A 6,000-nucleotide genomic window follows, 5' to 3' on the forward strand; every position below is an offset into this window, starting at 1 on the left:
AGAATGGTTAAGTGCTGAATGAAATAATGTTGTTTGGTAACTGTTCTCTGAATGATAATAAATTACCATTTTAACCCTCTCTAATAAATTATCATCGAGAATCATCTAAACCCTAAATTCTTGCCCTTGTTCCTGGACCTTTCGATGGGAGTTTTGTATCCGATGGATTAACTCCGGTGACCAGCCTGAACACAATCAAATGCCATGTTATCACTATGGTCGTTAAAATATGCCGATTTCTTATAAGAGATATCAGTTTCGAGGTTCACAAAGAGCTCAGAGATAGGGAATGAATTTCTTGTGCGACGAAGCAAGGAACGAGAGGAAGAACGATTTCAAAGCATGATGGTTAGATTCGGCGGTGTCGAGGAAAGCACAGACAAGGACCCAACCTTAAATACTCGCTGGTGGAGGCGGAGACGATGGAGGCGGAGGCTATCGGAGACGGGGACGACGACTGTGGAATAGAAGCGACGTGCGTGAAGAGAGGGGTTGGGAAGAAGGCGACACAACAGCAACTCGGGAGAGGAGGCGAGATCGACTAGAAGGAGGAAGGAGAGTGGGAGGAGACGAGATCGACTGGAAGGAGGAAGGAGGGCAAAAATGGAAGAAGACCCCTCTGAATCGTTGAGGGGAGCCCTAGCCCCTAAATGATTAAGAGCCTTTTGTAACCATTAAGAAGTTCTTTTTTTGTTGCCAAACAACCCTTGCCTTTTAGCGATTAAGAGGTTGGCTCTTAATGTCACCATTAAGAGCCAAACAAACAGCCCCTAAGTGTGTATAACTAAAATAAAAAAGTTAAGGGGCTAAATGTACATTAAAATAGGGAAAATTGCATCAAAATGGAACCAACTTTAACTTGTTTCCTATTTTAGGGAACCAAGTTTTAAAATTACCATTTAAGGGTCTTTAGCAAACTTTTTGTTTATTTAAAGACCCGATTAACCTATTAACCTATTAGTGATCACATAACCCAAGTAATCTGTCAACTAAGATTCCATGTCATTATTAAAATTATAAAAATAAAAATAAAAGAAATGACATGGCACTATAAAAGCAATAACTCCATCATATTGTACAAGTTCTAATTATATTAATATTAAAACATTTAATTTTTGAAAAAACCCTAATCCCATCCTTAGACCTTAGTCTCGTCCTCCTCATTTCCGCCGGTTCACCACCTGCAACTATCCTTACTTCATCACCAAAATCAAATCTCACCAAACTCTACTCCCTCAGTTAACAATCTTCATATCCTTGCTCAGGAAATCAGAGGTTTGTTAAAGTGTATTTGGCCCTCTTTTGTCACTATAGCACCGCTGCTCTATTTCAGATTGATCTATGAGTTCATCTTCATCTCCTTCTACTCTAACGTCTTCCTCCCTCTAGTCCCTACATCTTTCTTCCCTTACATCACCGTGGCTTCGGAAACTCTGGTAATAACCCCCTGCTCCCGGCGGCCCTCTTTCATATTCTCCACAATACAATTTAGCAAAATGGTTAACGGGAAAATTAGAATTTTACTCTAAAATAAGAAATTAAACGAAGCTTGGGTAGAACCCCTTCAATGATTGTTGTTTCGAATTTATAATCAAACCTTGAACACATCAATCCACAATGGATATGTATGTAATCATGGAAGCCATATTCGATTTTGGTTGTTTAAAGTCTATGCTATTCCTTTGGTACATAATTCAACAATAGGAGCAGACAGGCATCGTCGGAGAAGCGGGAGGGAAAGAGAACGACAAGATGGGGCATGGAGAAAAGATGGGTGGGAGGGAAGGACTTGGGAGAATGGTAAGATGGAGTCTGGAGTGGGATGATTTGGCAATATAAATTTCCAGGAAATAATCTTTTAATTTATGATTTGCCACATCATTTTAAGTTACCGGTTACCTACTCAATTGGTTAACCAGACCCTTAAATAAATAAAAACTTTGATCCAGACTCTTGAATAGTGATTTTGAAAGTTGATTTCCTAAAATAAGAATCAAGTTAAAATTGGTTCCTTTTTAATACAAGTTAAGGGGCTAAATGTACATTAAAATAAGTTAAGTGTGTGTAACTTAAATAGAAAAGTAATGTAAATAAAGAAAAGTCATGAAGTATGTCAGAAATGAGATTTGAACCCACGCCCTCTAACGAAGACCAAAACTTGAGTCTGGCGCCTTAGACCACTCAGCCATTCTAACATTTTTGATTATCTATATCTATAGTATATTATAAAACATTTGATAAAAACTCCTAAAAATCATTTTTTATACGTAAAGTACTGTTTAATAATGCATATTACTTAAAACTCAAGATTGCAAGTAGATTGTGTGTAAGTAAAACTTATTAAAGCTCCATATCTGAATTCGTGTTATTAACTGCATATAAACATAATCAAATACATGATAAACATCTCATTTTATATATAAAAAATCTAAAATAAAATTAAGATATTCATTGAATTCTAACAAAATACTTAATTATTATCGTCATAAAATGTTATATTATTAAACCAAAAATAAATTATTTCGTTATTAAACTTAAATTAAATAGAAGGGTACTCGCACAATGCAGCGAGATACATCTTGATTTTAATATTTCATTTTATTCTTTATCTCAGTCGACGTTATAATATGGTCTTATGTGATTTTGAGAAAGCAATAATGTTTTTATTTTTAAATAAAATATAAGTTTGAAAATATCATTAAAATTTGACAAAAATATATCAATATTCATATCAAATTAACTATTTAAAATTCCTCATTTTTTGTGTAATTTTTTAATTCATTTTTTATAATTTAATTTAAATACAATAACGNATGATGTTTTTATTTTTGAATAAAATATATGTTTGAAGATATCATAAAATATTGACAAAAATATATCGATATTAGTATCAAATTAACTATTTGAAATTACTCATTTTTTTGTGTAATTTTTAATTCAATTTTTTTATAATTTAATTTATGTACAATAACAAAGTAATTTCTATTTGGTTTAATAATATAATTTTCTTATAAAAATGATAATTATTTATTTTGTTAGAACTCGATAATTATTTCTAATTATATTTTAAATTTTTTATATTTTAAAATGATATGTTTATCCTCTATTTGATTATGTTTATCCGCAGTTAATTATACGAAATCAAACATCAAGTTTTAATAAGTTGTACTTATGCATAATTTACTTGTAATATTGAATTTTACGTACTATGCATAAATATACAATACTTTATGCATAACAAAAATATATCGATATTCGTATCAAATTAACTATTTAAAATTCCTCATGTTTTGTATAATTTTTTAATTTAATTTTTTTATTATAATTTAATTTAGGTACAATAACGAAGTAATTTATATTTGGTTTAATAATATAATTTTGTTATAAAGATAATAATTAATTATTTTGTTAGAACTCGATAATTATCCTAATTATATTTTAGATTTTTTATATTTTAAAATAAGACGTTTATCTTCTATTTGATTATGTTTATCTGCAATTAGTTATACGAATTCAACCATCGAGCTTTAATAAGTTGTATTTTCGCATAATTTATCTGTAATATTGAATTTTAAGTAAACATTGGTTTTATGTGGTTTTGAGAAAGTGATAATGTTTTTATTTTTGAATAAAATATAAATTTAAAAATATCATAAAATTTTGAAAAAAAAATATCGATACCAGTATTAAATTAATCTTTTTAAAAGTTTTTTTGTTTTGGTGTAATTTTCTTAATTAAATTTTTTTAATTAAAATTTAATTTAGGTTTAATAATATTTTTTTTTATAAAGATAATAACAAAGTATCCTGTTAGTTATCAATGATTATCCTAATTATATTTTAGATTTTTTATATTTAAAATAAGATGTTTATCCAATATTTGATTATGTTTATCTGCAGTTAGTTAGACGAATTCAAGTATTGAGCTTTAATAGGTTGTCCTTATATATAATTTACTTGTAATCTTAAATTTTAAGTAAATATGCATCAATAAACAATACTTCATGCATAAAAAATCGTTTTTAAGAGTTTTTGTCAAATGCTTTATAATATAGTATAGACACACACACACACACACACACATATATATATATATATATATATATATATATATATATACAAAGAGAGAGAGAGAGATAGTTTGTTTCAAAATACAACCTATCGCATTTGTACAACCAATGCAATACAATAAATTGAGATATTTATGCAAATGATGAGAGTTCATTCATTATGATTTAAATATTTACGAAAGATGAATATGGTTAATTAATTACGATCAATACTTTATATTAGGAAACAATCAAAACTTTTATAAAATCACATATTAATCAGATGAAATGGATTGTTGAGATTGAGTTGTATTGGTTGCATAAATGTCAAAGGTTGTATAATAACCAATCTCTCTCTCTCTCTCTCTCTATATATATATATATATATATATATATATTTTGGAATCATGTGAGACCAAAGGTTTTTCGTGAGACCCGTAAGACCAATTCTCAATCATTGGATTAGATTTACAATCTGAACATTCATAATCACAAAATTGTCACGAGACTTTTTAATAATCACAAAATTGTCGCCGTTCAACTTTAGACCATTAGATCATTAGCTTATAAAGTTGATCAATGAACATAAATTGGTCTTACATGTCTCACGAAAAATCCTTGGTCTCACGTGAACCCTACACACACACACACACACACACTAGAATGGTACTCGCGCAATACAACGAGATACATCTTCATTTTAATATCTCGTTCTATTTTTTTTATATAACACGATTTATGTGGTTTTGAAAAAAATAATGTTTTTACTTTTGAATAAAAATAAACATCATAAAATTTTGAAAAAATATATCGATATTAATATCAAATTAACTATCCGAAAGTTCTCATTTTTTTTGTACAATTTCTTTAATTCAATTTTTTTTTTATTATAATCTGATTTACGTCAAAGAGTGAAGCAATTTAATTTTTGGCTTAACAATAAATTTTTTATAAAAATAATGATCATGTTAGAATTCAATGATTATCCTAATTATATTTTAGATTTTTTATATTTAAAATAAGACATTTATTCTCTATTTTATTATGTTTATTTGCAAATACTCACACAAATTCAAACATGAAGTTTTAAAAAGTTGTATTTACGCACATTTTACTTGTAATCTTGAATTGTAAGTAATATGCATCAATAAACAGTACTTCATGCATAAAAAATTATTTTTAAGAGTTTTTATCAAATACTTTATAATATAGTATAAATATAATAGTTGATCAATTTTTTTAATTCTTGTTATATTTGTGTTTTCATTTTCTTTTTATAATTAATAAGTATTTATTTATAAAGATATATTTTAACTATATATATTGTAGTTAAAATTTATTGTATATTTTTATTTAGTTTTAGTTTTCATTTATTTTAAAATATTGATATATGAATTCATAAGTTACAAAAGACATATTTTTACAAATCTAAAAAATGCCCCTATGCCTATTCTTTAAGTAAATGAAATGACGAAAGATACGATTTTACTAAAGGGTTTGGAACCTAGTCAAACTAGACAGCTCAACCTTATGCCAAATTTTATTAATTAAAATGAAAAATACAAATGAGGGCATAAAAACCAAAACCCCAAATTACAAATTATGAATATATCACCTAAAACGATGTCTTTGTGCACTTCTTGAAGCAAATATATCAATTACTTTTTCATATTCAACATTCGCTAAAAAATTACTTTCAATACTCAAAGTTGCTAACCCGTTTAGCATTTCTTGATGATAGACCGCAAATATGACTTCAATAACTTTAGTTTTGAAAAACTTCTTTCAGCAGATGCTACTGTGATGGGTACAGTCAACAAAATCCTATATGCAAGCAACACATTTGGAAACATATCGATCTTCTTTGCAAACTCCAAAATCTCAATTGATGTCCATGGCTTTTCTCCTTTATATGCTTCCGACGATTAATAATGAAAATGAACCTATAGTA

The sequence above is a fragment of the Cynara cardunculus genome (genome assembly GCF_001531365.2).
Source record: "Cynara cardunculus var. scolymus isolate 2C chromosome LG 5, CcrdV1, whole genome shotgun sequence".
Lineage (NCBI taxonomy): Eukaryota > Viridiplantae > Streptophyta > Magnoliopsida > Asterales > Asteraceae > Cynara > Cynara cardunculus.